Raw genomic sequence first — 15,081 nt, 5'->3', positions numbered from 1 at the left:
GAGGAACTGAATGAATGTCTGGTCCAAGCAGGGTGAATAAGTTTCAGTGTAATGATGAAATGTGTGGGAATTATAATAATCCATCACGGTCCTGGATATGTTCTAATAAAGCACTATAGTCCCTCTCTTCACAAATCTGTTTCTATCTGGGATCCTATTAACATTTATAGAACAGAAAATATGAATAGTCTATGCTGAAGTGCAAAGAGAAGGATTTACTCCAGTTCACACTGAAGACAATGGCAAGGACTACTGCTAAGGCAGGTGCTTTCATCTCTGATCTTATAAATAAAGGAAGGTGCACATGAAAGTCGAAGACAGCCAACACAGCTAAAGACATCACAAAAGATGCTGTGATTAAGAGGGGAAGGAAAAATCCTTCCGTGCATGTGTCAGCTGTGTCTGCAGGTCACTGCATCTCTCATTCATGTCTGCAGGTGTTTCCATCAGAACTCCAACACCCACAGACTTTCCTAAGGACCTTTGCCCTAATCAGAGAAGGAGGAAAAAACTGAGATGAATACTGTCACTTTTTCTACACTTGAGAGAGGAAAACTAAAGCCAATTCAGTTAATAGAAGTGTAGAATAGGACATGCATGAAATCTGCCATCTGTCCACAGAATAGGAAGACAAAAGTTTTATTGCTGAAAGCAGGCAGTTTTTGTTTTTATCCCAAACATTATTATCAAAAAATAAAAGCATAAAAATGGATATTTTATTTGATAAAAATGTTTAGGAAGTAAATCAGTTCTGCTGATTTATTTCCTGAAAAAAAAAAAAAAATACAAAACTCTGCTAAATCCTGCTCCAAAAAATTTCAAGCTAAAAGGCTTGCTTGTAGCTGCCAACAGTGTAGTGCTGGAGAAAAGACAGACACAAATTTACTTGGTGGTAGATGGTGGCTTTTATATGTCCAAGATCCATATTATGATGAAAAACCTTAGAGTTATTAAGTTATTAGCTAACTGGCAAAATGAAGAGGAGACATTTCTAATATTTAGGAGAAGAAAAAAAAAAAAAAAAAAAGGAGAAAGACAAAGAGAAAGAAAAAAGAAAAACAAACACCTCCCAAGAAATGTCTTTGAAAGACAGAGAGAAGGAATAAACCCCCACCTATAAAGATCTCATTTTTAATTATTTTATTTTTTAATCTGAGTGAATCTATTGACTTTAATTATCTAAAGCTTTCCATAGCTTCATAATATCAAACACTAGACAAGAGTTGCTTAACCCATCCATAAAAAAGTGAAAGTTCCACATCCAAACTTTCAGAGCATTTGCTGTTTCATCCCCCTTTTTAATAAAAATAGAGCAGAAATGTCATTGAGGGTTTGGCAAACATCTGGTTCTGTCTTGCCACCCACACAACTTTCCAGGCATAGATTTTTTCATCTGGCAAGTTAAAAAAATAATAATAAAGTAATAATAATAATAAATTCAGGCATTTGCTAGGAACATTCAATCTCAGTCTTCAGTCTAGCTGTTCCACACTTATCAGGTCTTCTGATACAGTGAGATTTCATAAAAATAAATTCATCCCATATGCTTCAAAATCCCCATGATAACACGATACAGAAAGCTTTTGCAACAGCTGCTGCCTTCAATTATAATTCTAGCTTTGGTGCCTGAATTCAAAGAAGGACTTCTTTTTTACTTCAGCAAACTCTGGAGCATGATCCTGGAAGAGTACTTTTTCTGGATATCTATCTCCTGAATGTGAAGGAGATCAAATTGAAATGTATCGGCAGAAGCTTTAAACTTTCAGAAATAATCTCTCACAAACACAGAGCAGCTTAGGAATTCTCAGTGGTGAAAGATCACAGAACCACAGAATCACACGCTGGTTGAGGTTGGAAGAGATCTCTGGAGGTCATCTGGTCCAGATGCCACCTAGAGAAGGTTGTCCAAGATGACTAAAGGAGAGAAATAAAGAAGTATTCTGTAGAAAGCAATAGTGAAGGAGTAAGCGATGTTGATAGACCCAATTAGGCACTTGCACAAGAACACAGGTGAGTTCTCTGTCTTTTGAGTTGAGTTTCTGGAGCGGAAACTGGAATGCATTTGTCTTTGATAAAAGCTGTGATGCACCAATAATCTCCAAGTACAAATAAGCTGAGATGTCCATAGGTCTCCACATGTCTTGGCTTTATTTTTACAGTAGGTTTGTGACAACAGATAAGTAAGGAGGTTAGGATCCTAAGGAAAATTCACAGTGCAGGGAAACAAGAAACTCATAAGTGTTGCCTATGTCTTTCAATGTTCAGACTGTTCCCAGACCATAGTTAAGAAGTTGGTACAAGTGAAAGATTCAAATCTGAATTCATATCAGGGATCAATAAAAGCTGCTTTTCCATTGTCACAACCATAGAGAAAGTAAGGAGGACTGCTGCAGTCCACAAGCCAGTCTGGCCTTGACTCTTGATTTGGTATCCTTCTCTCTGAAGGAGCTGTCCTATTCTTCACTCTGCTAAAATGTTGAAATTATGTCATGTTAAGAAGGCCACCTTTTCACCTTGTCAAAATGGCAATAACTCTTACACTGACAGAAGGTACAGAAGGAAAAGACCACCAGCAATCTACTGTTCTGTTTAGAGGAAAAAGAAGAAGAAGGAAAAAAAAAAAAAAAAAAAAGAGAGATTGAGAGAGAGAGAATGAGTTCTTGGATATGAAGTTCACCTTTGATTTAGAGGCTGGACAAATGTTTGAGCAAGGGTTTGGGATTTTTTTTTTTTTTTTGATATATATATATATATATATATATACATATATGTATATAGTATATATATATGTGTGTGTGTGTGTGTGTGTGTGTGTTTGTTCTTTCCATTTGTGGTACACCAGTAGCACTGGTCTCTCATTGTAATTCCTGGCCTCTCATTTTTCTCATACTTTGTCTTTAATAGTCATATGTACAGAGGTCAGCCTGAACTCTTTATCCTCCTTATCTTTCGATTACCTTCATTCCCTTGCTTTCTTTAAACTATTGCTCAGATATGATAAATAACAGCTCTCCATACCTATAAACTTTTGACTTTAAGAAGACTCCATCTGGGTCTGTTTAGCAACATTGCTTCTCTGGTTGTAAGGTCTGCTAACAATTTAGACCAGGAATGTAAGCTGATAGACAAGGGAGATAATATTTTGTCTGTAAAGCTTACATACATAGGGTAAAACATATCGAGAACACAGAACTATGGGGAATAAAAAAAGTCCAAGATAAAAAACAAATGTTTTTAGAACTGCTATCTCCTGAGTGCTAACTATCAACTGTATTCACTACCTGTGGATTCAAAAGATGGATTAAAGTTTGGACCACTTTGCCACTGGGCATTTACAGACTATTTAATCTGAAATGTCTAAGATTTCTAGTTCAAGACATTGAAACCTTTGGAAATAACAGTTATCAAGGTACACACAGCTTCAGTCTTCTCTCACTACATTTTATCCTGGAATTGAACCCTGGCCTCCAGGAATCTTCTCAAAAGTCAGAATACAGCAATCATTTTATGGTAAGTCCTCTGAGGTTATGAACATGGGAGATGCCAGTTAATTTCAGATGTATTCATTCATAAAATGTCAATACAAATCCTAAAGCATTCATCAGTGGAAAAGTCATTTTTGTCAAGATCAAAAGTTATCTATGCAACAAAATTCCCCAAGGCATTGTTATGAAAGAAAAAGACTTAGATTTGAGTTACTATTCCCAGTCAGAGGGAACTTAACCAGTTTGGTTAGTTCTGATATGTTTCTGTTCTCTCTGATGAAGATAAAAGCAAATTTTCTAACCAGCATCTCATAATTTCATAAAACAGATTTTTTTTTTTTTTTTTTTTTTTTCTAGCAGACCTGCAAAATAGTTTAATTTCACATTGGACAGCTGGCAGTCATCAGTGTCAGTTAAATCACAATTAGAGTTGTAATCTCGAAGTTCTACGAAAAGGCTTCTGTTCTACAAAAGAGAAAAATAATTAGCATCACCAGACAACATCCAATTGCTTCTATCTAATAATCGCATAAAAATTCAGTAAGAAAAAGTGATTTGAAATTCACAGATCGCTGAAAATCAGGTCGCTGATTTTTCCAAGAAAAATTGGAAATGCACCAAAGCTTCATTTTTGTTTGTTTGTTTGTTTTCTAAACCACAGACTATTTGCCTCTCTAATGATACAAAATGTGTGCTATATTTTAGAATGATTTTATGTTTCTGAAATTGGACAGAAAATATTTTTGATGTTTTAATAAAATGGATTGGATTTCATAGAATGGTTTGGATATGAAGGGTAGAACTCCTCTGTAGAGGGCAAGGACACCTCCCACTACACCTGGTTGCCCAAAGGCCCATCCAGCCTGGCCTTGAATACTTCCAGGGAAGAGAATCCACAGCTTCTCTGAGAAACCTCTGGGCAAGCCTCATCTCCCTCATAGTAAAGGATATGTAGTATGCTTATATCTAATCTAAATCCACTATATCTAATCTAAATCCAATCTGTTAGTTTAAAGACATTCCCCCTGGTCCTATCAGGACCTCCCCTGAAAAAGAGTCCCTCCCCAGCTTTCCTGTAGCCCCTTTTAGGTACTGGAAGACTTCAGGAGGTCTCCCCAGAGTCTTCTATTCTCCAAGCTGAACAATGCCAACTCCTTCAGCCTGTCTTCATAGGAAAGGTTCTCGAGCCCTTTGATCATCTTTGTGGCCCTCTTCTGGACTTGTTCTAATAGGTCCAAGTCCTTCTTGTACTAGGGGCCCCAAAGCTGAATGCAGAATTCCAGGTGGGACCTCGTGAGTGCAGAGCAGAGAAAAGGATCACTTCCCCTGACCTACTGGCCATTCTGCTTTTGGTGCAGCCCAGGTTGCTTTCTCGGCTGAAATTGCACAATAGTGACTCATATTGAGTTTCTCATCAACCAGCCCTAGGTCCTTTTCCTCAGGATTACTCTCAATCCATTCTCCACACAGCCTTTATTTGTGCTTGGGATTGCACTGGCCCAAATGCAGGACCTTGCACTTGGCATTGCAGAGCCTCATGAGGTTCACACAGGCCCTGTGGATGGCATCCCTTCCCTCCAGCGTATTAACTGCACCACACAACTTGGTGTCATTGGCAAACTCGTTGAGGGTGCACTCAATCCCACTGTCCATATACAAGAAAATGTCTAGCCCTGAAATACCACAGATAAAGAAACAAGAGGATTTTGAAAGTGGTGTGTTACATCTATGAGAGTAAGTGGACAAAATACAGTACAAGTATTTATGATTGGAGAGCCTAGGTAGTACATGAAATCATAAGAAGTAAAGACAAATACATAACTAAATTATATGGCTGTACATGTAGGTTCATGACAGATGAAGAGAGCATTTGACACTTGCCCAATGCCCCACAAATCTTAAGTGTCCTTGGTGTTAACAATAGTGACCAATGAAGATAAACTGAGAGAGGATAGAAAAAAAGTCAATATTTATACATTATATTTAGGTTGAAATCAAATGCAAGAATTGATGTCCTAGAAATAAACAGAGTTTGAATGAGAAAATTAGATTTTGGGAGGAAGTTATTGTCATAATGGTCGTGAAAGTCTTGGCAGGAGATATAACCTACAAGGTGATAAAAGTTAAAAGGTGCAAAAATGAAAAGGAGAGATATTTCCATAGAGATTTAGGGAAAAATTATTGAGAATGAGAGTAGTAATAACAAAGGAAAGACATTTCAGAGAATGAAAAGACAAGGAAGGCATCACAATATAACAAGGGATGGCAAAAATCAGAGAGAATATAACTGCCAACATCAAAAGCAGCCCTGAAACAGATAAAGATGGAATGAAGAGTCTGAGGTCTGACCTGGGCTCCTGGAAAGAGTGCACGTATGGTCTCTGTAACCATAAATAGCATTGCAGTGGAAAGTCTGGAGTTGTATTCAAGGTTCAAACACCAGTGGTGCTCTGCAATACGTAACTGTGTATGAGAAGATTACTTCCTAAAGAAATGGAACTTACAATTATAAGGCAAACTGAACCAAACTCAGACAATTCTGGTGAAAACAGCTGGATTATCAATTAGTATTTAGTTTGATTCATCAGATCATGTTAACTATTTTCAGGCTGTTTAATGTGCAGTGAAATGTTTCTCTATTTTTTTTTTTACCTACTGTCACTATATATTAAAAAATATACAGAATACTTTGACATAGTAATGACTAGAAACTTATACATGAGGTATGTTTTTTTAAGAAATCAAATTTACTTGAAACCCTGAGGCAACAGACAGGAATGCTGTATAACAGCTGTACAACAGCTTACAGCAGGATTGCTGTACAGCTGTGTTGTTTTCAAGGAATAAGGGGTACAAGACTTTTAGAAAGGGCTAATAGCTTTAATTAGAACATCTGATGTATTTATGGAAAATAAAAACATCTTTTAATTGTACACATGGGAAATATATATGGTAGTTTGCTTATTTTGTTTTAATAGTTAAATAAAGAACTTGGGGAAAAAAAAAAAAAAAAAAAAAGAGTTTACTTTAAAGACATTTATCAGGTTTTGAGAAAAATCTGAAACATGACAGGTGTTCAGGATTTCTACTCGTACTCAGGAAACCCAAACCAAATATTAGTATTGTGTGTTCCCAAGTGCTATATACACTTTTACCAACAGGTGGAAGTAGACTCAAAGAAATTATGGACTGTCTGTTAGCACAGCTTCCAGAACACTAAGACATACTTTGCAGAATTGCAAAAAGTTGATAAAATATCTTCAGGATGTGTAGAAGACATTTTCTTACCAAACTTTTAATAGCTTGTATATATATAGTTCTCAGTATGTTCCTTTGTTTGTTTGTTTATTTATTATATGTGGTGTTTTTAGTAGCACCTAAGGACCCTAACTGAATTTGGGGCTATGTAGGTGTCCTGGTTTAACCCGGCTGGCAGCTAAATACCACGCAGCCGTTCGCTCACCCTCCCCCCTCCCTCTTTGGGACGGGGGAGAGAAATGGAAAGTGAAGCCCGTGAGTTGAGATAAAGACAGTTTAATAAGACAGGAAAGTAATAATAACAAAATAATAATAACAATAATAACAATAATGTTACAATGGTGATAATAGGAAAGTAATAATAATATGTACAAACAAGTGATGCACAATGCAATTGCTCACCACCCGCTGACCGATGCCCAGCCTAACCCCGAGCAGTCCGGCCCCCTCCCCCCGGCTAGCCACCCCTATATATTGTTTAGCATGACGTCAGATGGTATGGAATACCCCTTTGGCTAGTTTGGGTCACCTGTCCTGGGTCCGTCCCCTCCCAGCTCTTACTGCACCCCCAGCCTGCCTGTTGGCAGGACAGAGCAAAAGGCTGAGATGTCCTTGGCTTGGTATAAGCACTGCTCTGCAACAATTAAAACATCGGGGTGTTATCAGCACTCTTCTCATCCTAAGCCAAGACACAGCATTCCACCAGCTACTAGGAAGAAAATTAATTCTGTTCTAACTGAAACCAGGACAGTAGGAAAAAGCAGACCTTGTTTCTAAAGCAATCAAATCTTAACAAGAATGAAGAAGAAGGAAGGAAAAGTATTTTAGCCTTTGATAAGTGAAGATAGGTCTCAGACAGAGGGAACAATATTAAAAAGGATTATCAAAATAATACCCTATACATATCTTTGACATGGTCACTTTTTGTTTGTTTGTTTGTTTTTAATCTAAGCCTCCAGGATCATGTTCCCCATTCCCTAATCAATGTATAGGTCAGTGGCAAGGAGGAAGAACACTTAAAAGTCTACATCCCCAAATGAAAACTGACTTCCTCTAACAATGACCAGAAAGGAAGTGACCTTGAGTTAAAGAGAAGAGTGGTTGTACATTCTGATGCATCATTGAAGATAAGCAGATGTTTTGCCTAAGTTGAACCTCATAGAATTCAATATATTTGCGTAGATTCACCTTTTCTACTTTTTAACCTTTGGGTTGACTGTCTAGTCCCTTTTCAACATAGCTGTCCTAAAACTGGAAGCACACTCCTATGGTGCCTGTGTTTCTCCATTAAGCTACAGAGAGAGGGCAGTCAGGTGCATTCCTAATTGAGGCATCTCAGGTAACTGGTAAAGTGGCATTGTGCTACAAATGTTAGCTGTGACTGGTAAAGAATGTAACAGAATATATCTTAGTAATTATTTGAAATGTTTTCTTTTAGAAGCTGGAAAACTCAAAGTTTACAAGTTAATATTGTCTAAAACCAGAATTCCTAAACATGACCTAAAAGAACCCTCTCAGGGTTAATAATAAATATTTCTGATTTAATCCAATCAGCAATTTCTTGTGAAAACATTCCCATCAGAAATTATTCAAATACCTCTTATGTCTACATGAAAAGATTTATGCCAGTATCAGATTACAGTAGTCCTTCAGAAACTTACACTGATAATGACCAATTTCCAAAGATAAACAATTAAATAAGTCATCCATCTGGACCACTGTGAAGTTTCGTAATATGAAGTCAGCTACCACAAGAAGTGGCTTTCCTTCAGGAAAGTGTTTGTGAGGCTAATGGCCACAAGCAGTGAGCAGAATTTCAGCTTTGTCTCCTTTCATGAGGTAATATTGCTCAAATAAAATGTAAAATGTAGGGAAGAGGACCAAGATGTGGAACGTTAATGTCACTAACACATACAACTTCATTTTTTCAGTTCTGTCTTTTAGCAGGAATATCAGTAATCTGTGCTTCTTTCTCAATATGGATACTCTGACTCTTTTGTTCACAGAGTTAAACACTGGAATCGTTAATATGAAAATGAGTTTTTATTAACAATTGCTGAAATCATATTCCTGTTTTATTAGCATGTAATTTTATGTGTCAGAAAAAAAAAAAATAATAATGAAAAAAATCCTTCTTCTACTTTACAGTTTCTGTTCTGTGTGCCCCTAATATAAAGCTTCCAAATCTCAATAACAGAACCAGCCATTACAATATATAATGTTAATAAAGTGGAAAACTTTATTAACATGGAAAACTGCTGATATGGTTAGTTTGGGGTATAAATGTGGTAACAATCACAGTGGAAAATCAAATACCGATCAAATATCACTACCTTGAGTAATACAGAAAATACTTTCACAGATTAAAAAATATAGGAACATCCCTTTTGTTGTGCAAATTGAAGTAATCTGACATTTTGTTGGATCCCACTTAGGCACTAAGGTTGATCAGACTTCTGCAGAAATCTACAGCTCAGGCATGGCCTTTAGATTCACAGAGATATATCTACCTATACCTATACCTATACCTATACCTATACCTATACCTATACCTATACCTATACCTATACCTATACCTATACCTATACCTATACCTATACTTATCTATATCATCTATATCTATCTATATCTATATCAAATAGGCATATATATGATATGTATATATATATATGCATATATATATACATACATATATATACATATACATATATATATACACATATATATATATACAGAGGAAATGTAATATTTAGGATATATATTTATTATATATTATATAATTATAATTATATATTATATTTTATAATATATATTTATAATATATTTTATAAATATATATATATTAATAATATACATATATAATATACATATATAAATATATATTTTATTAATACATTAATTAATTAATATATTATATATTATATAATATATATTATAATTATATTATATAATATTATATAATATATTATATATAATATGATATAGTAATATAAACATTTATAACATATTTTATAATATATTATATTATATTTATAATTACATATTATATATTTATTAGGATAATATTTATGCAGAGTCTTTGCTATGACGCTTTTTTCCACAGTTTGATTCATAGTCCAAGATTTATCTAGTGATCAGGGGGATTTAACCTCTTTTGAAAAGCTGAAGGCCACAAGCCAAGCTAGTTAATCTGTTTATACAAATATATATTAGGCATATGCATATCTCTTTGGAATGCTTCCCGTAATGTTCCCTGGGTATTAGGAAGACAAACGATTTCAGTAGTATTACTGAGTGATGACATAAACATAAATTGGGGTGGGAATTAGTTCATGCAGTATGACAGTGAAATGTAGGTCTTAACACTTTGATATCTAAATGTGATAAATGTGATTCTAATACCAAAGATCAAACTGTAGTCAATGGAGACGACCCATACAATGCTCAGAGTCTCAAGAGCTATTTGGTTGACCAGAAATGTGGTCTACCATCCACACTGTGGATGTGGTCTACCTTGACTTCAGCAAGGCTTTTGACACCATTTCCCACAGCATTCTCCTCAAGAAACTGGCTGCTCTTGACTTGGACTAGCGCACGCTTCGTTGGGTTAGAAACTGGCTGGATAGCTGGGCCCAAAGAGTCGTGGTGAATGGAGCCAAGTCCAGTTGGAGGCCAGTCACTAGTGGCGTCCCCCAGGGCTCGGTGCTGGGGCCGGTCCTCTTTAATATCTTCATCGATGATCTGGATGAGGGCATTGAGTGCACCCTCAGTAAGTTTGCAGATGACACCAAGCTATGCACATGTGTCAATCTGCTTGAGGGTAGGAAAGCTCTGCAGGAGGATCTGGATAGGCTGCACCAATGGGCTGAGGTCAACTGCATGAAGTTAAACAAGGCCAAGTGCCGGGTCCTGCACCTGGGGCACAATAACCCCAAGCAGAGCTACAGGCTGGGAGATGAGTGGTTGGAGAGCTGCCAGGCAGAGAAGGACCTGGGAGTGATGGTGGATAGTCGGCTGAATATGAGCCAGCAGTGTGCTCAGGTGGCCAAGAAGGCCAACGGCATCCTGGCTTGTATCAGAAACAGTGTGACCAGCAGGGCTAGGGAGGTGATCGTCCCCCTGTACTCGGCTCTGGTGAGGCCGCACCTCGAGTACTGTGTTCAGTTTTGGGCCCCTCGCTACAAGAAGGACATGGAGGTGCTTGAGCGGGTGCAGAGAAGGGCGACAAAGCTGGTGAGGGGCCTGGAGAACAAGTCCTACGAGGAGCGGCTGAGGGAGCTGGGCTTGTTCAGCCTGGAGAAAAGGAGGCTCAGGGGTGACCTTATTGCTCTCTACAGATACTTTAAAGGAGGCTGTAGTGAGGTGGGGGTTGGCCTGTTCTCCCACGTGCCTGGTGACAGGACGAGGGGGAATGGGCTTAAGTTGCGCCAGGGGAGTTTTAGGTTAGATGTTAGGAGGAACTTCTTTACCAAAAGGGTTGTGAGGCATTGGAACAGGCTGCCCAGGGAAGTGGTGGAGTCACCATCCCTGGAAGTCTTTAAAAGACGTTTAGATGTAGAGCTTAGGGATATGGTTTAGTGGGGATTGTTAGCGTTAGGTCAGAGGTTGGACTCGATGATCTTGAGGTCTCTTCCAACCTAGAAATTCTGTGATTCTGTGATTCTGTGAAATATTTGTCTGCCCTCAGGTGAGCTGAATGGCTCCCAAAGAATCACTGAATGTATTGTCCAGATTTATGTTGACTATGATGGGGGTCTAGACACCAACATTTAGATGTGCAGTCTGGAGCTGAATTCCACCAATGGTGGAATACAAAACAATCCTGGTTTGTTCTATGCTTATATTTTGTCAAAGTCACCCTTGTCTTTTTAAATATCAGTGCAAGAAAAGTTTTCTTTGACAATATATGTCAGCTGCAAAACAATAGGAAGATATTGTTCTCATAAAACACAGCTGGAAGTGATGACTCATGGTAGCACATATGTAATTGATTGTTATTTGGAAATAACGATTGTCATTGCTATACAACAGTATAACTAAGCCTTTTTCACACTTGAATATTGAGTTGATAAGCTGGCTGGGCAATGAACCCATTTCCCTTTGAGATATTGCTGAACCAAGGCTAATAAATAGAGCCCAAAGAGAATCTTACATCTGATCCTTCTTATTCCAGGGAGGTTATATCTTATAATGCTCTATGTGGCAGTAGTTCAGTTGTAATTAAACAGGAACTGATATATTATTTCCTTGAATGAAATACAAAACCTCTTTTTACTATTATTGCTAATTGGGCAATAAGGCATCATGAAAAAATAATGACCACTTCACTAGTCCCTAGAGTTTCTTGGCAGGGGGTAAGATTGGGGATGGAGAGAAGGAAAGGTGATAGGAGATTGTAAGCACAGTTAAGATGTTTCACTCGTTTCATATGAATACTTTGAAATCAAGGCAATTGAAATACTGTTTGTATATAATGACCCACATTTTCAGATGTATAGCCTATCTCTCATGGATTTCACTTGAGATGGAGGCCTGCTGAATTTCAAAATAACTTTAGAAAGCTATCTAATAATGGTTGCTTTTCAATGTGGCAATATGGTAGTGTCTCTGCCAGAGCAGCACAGAGGAGAGCTAGAAGTGATGAAATTTTAAACTGCCACTTCAGAACTTTCTGAGGTTAACTATCTTGCCTGATATTTCAGCACATCTTCACCAGGACCTGCCTGTGGATCTCCTTCAGGTTTGGGAGACAGGTTTGGAACCAGAAGCCAGATAACAACTGAACACACCAGAGTTACCAAAACTACTGAGGAAGAACTGACCTCAACTGGTCACCAAACTGGTGTGTGAACTGTGTGTTTTGAAAGCTGAGTTTAGAGTTTAGAGATGCTGCTCTAAACTCTCCTGTTTGGCCAAGATTTCCCAGGTCTCTTTGTAAAACTCATCATGAACCCACACAATGAAGGGAAGACACAAGGAAAAAAAAAAAAACATGGCAGTATTTTAACATCACAGCTGTACTGATAGCAAGTAAAAGAGGGGCAGGGAGTGAATCACAATCATTTTCCCTCTTGGAAAATTCTAGGGCAATTTAGCCTTGTAAGTACACTTCCTTACCTTACACACTGCTGGAAAAAACACCTAGAGAATAAATGCTTTCCTGTGAAAAAGGACAGATCTTCCATGGTGACAAATATTTGAGACCCCAGTTTTGTGCTCCAGCTGCAAAAACATTTCTAACTACTATTAAAAGCTTTTCTTTTTCTTCTCATTTTGCCTGTTTGCTCGTAGTTTTCTTTCCTCTGTGCCCTTGTATTCCCTTGAGGTTTCCACATGCTATGAATCACTGTCCCTCATCAAATAAATGTTTTATTACCTTACTCCTTAGTCTTTTCTTTTGACATTTTTTTTTTTTCCTTTCTTTCTATAAATGACTCTATACTAACTGGGCTGTTTCCAATAGAAATCAACAGTTGGTGCCACAAACATTAAGAGCTATTACAGCTTTTCAGTTGTTTGGAATTTTCTCCTTCATGATTTCTATTAATAGATATATATGTTTTATATATATGAGGTTATTTATTATTTACAGTATGATTTATTTTATTATCTTTCATTACTTCCAACAATGGTAGACACAGACTGTGATTCTGGGAAGCCCCAGCATCTTCCTGGAGTTCCTATCATTTTACCTTGAATTATAAATCAGGTAATGAATTACTAAAGGAACAGTCTGTATTTTTCTGAACAGCTTAGACACTGGCCACTCTGCTAATACTCTTAATGTTTTCTTTAAAGACCAAAATGCTGAAGGGGTCAGAACAGCTTTCCAATAACTCTGCATTCAAACTGTGCAAAGACTGACCTCCAGGTCTTCACTAATCTCAGCGTGGCTCCTGCCTAGTCAGACAGAAGCAAAACCTTTTTGGCTCATCCGCCTTCAGAAACCACAAGATTCCCATTTTAATAGTTATATTTTATTTATAGAGTAGCTGCCTACAGGGTAATCTTGGGCATATGGGACAATCTTGTCTTGCTTTTTTTTTTTTTTTTTTTTTTTTTTCTTTCAGTCCTGTAAGCTTTTGATATCTCTTTGCTTGTCCCAACATATTTCCCCTGTGGCCTCTTCCTCTCCATTACTTGTCCTCTCCAGCATCTCCACAGCACTTTTCCTATTTTAGAGGAAGGAACTTCATTTTCAAAATGGCTTTCCTGATGTTTAACATAGCAATGGTTTTGATTAATATTGTTACAGAAGAGAATGGATCTCCCTTCCCAAAGTATCTGCCTTTGAAGGAACAAACTCAGGACTCCAACTCCCAGTGCTTGAAATGTTCTTTGTAATACACTGTGCATCTCAGATGAATGTAAACTGTGGTGTAGATACAAGCTCTGGGCTAATCTCACATCACTTCTAGCATGTAAGTGAAGAATGTGGATGCCATAGGCTTCTTCTCTTACCAGTAAAAAAGATAGATGTCTGCATAGGTAAGTTCATTCAATCCTTAAGTCTGATTCATTTTCTGGAAATACCTCTTCAGACTGTTAGCATTATCAAGAGTCTGGGATGGCCAAATACCACTGTTATATTTCTTCTGTAGTAGGGATGAACCTGTTTCCTAGGAAGCATTTCTGAATACTGGAAATTGACCAAATATGTCTCTCAGCCAACTAGGGAGAACTTTTCTTCCTACTGCAATGTCCAGGAAACAAACACACCACAGCTTTTCTTTTGCATCTGGTAGCTAGCAGCAACAGAATGCAGCAAGAAAAAAAAATCTTCTGCTATATTTAGCTATTATTTCCACGGTATTATTATTTGTAATACTTTCTTAAATGGGAAATTAATAAGAAAATAATACATTGCACTCCTTCTGTCACAAAGATATGTGAAGGGCTTGGTGGAACACCTCCAGTATTCGCCTGAAAACCTCACTACTTAGTGCACTTCATTTTAGTTCCAACACTCTGAAAAAATCCTTGCTGCAATTAATTCAAGCCATCTAAATTTAAAGCATACTAATTAGGCAGCCTTCAAAAGAGAAAATCTATCCTTCCAGGAAACTGAAGCCTTAAATATAACTCTCATAATTTAACAGTTTGGAAATTCAAAGGGAAGAAAGGTATTTCAGGGGAGAATCTTCTTGGGCAGTTTAAATATACAAGCTCTCACACAGACAGGAGAAGCTATTTAGTGGCCTGGGTGAACTGCTTGACTTCTACTACATCTTTACCTTGTTGTTACAGCTAATAACTTTAGGCAGTGTTGAAGAAGGTGAAGAACCAACAGAACAAACTGCCTGTCATTGTACCACATAGCTCAGGAACTGTAAAGAAA

This window comes from Aythya fuligula, chromosome Z (genome assembly GCF_009819795.1).
Source record: "Aythya fuligula isolate bAytFul2 chromosome Z, bAytFul2.pri, whole genome shotgun sequence".
Lineage (NCBI taxonomy): Eukaryota > Metazoa > Chordata > Aves > Anseriformes > Anatidae > Aythya > Aythya fuligula.
This window is presented reverse-complemented; position numbering follows the sequence as displayed.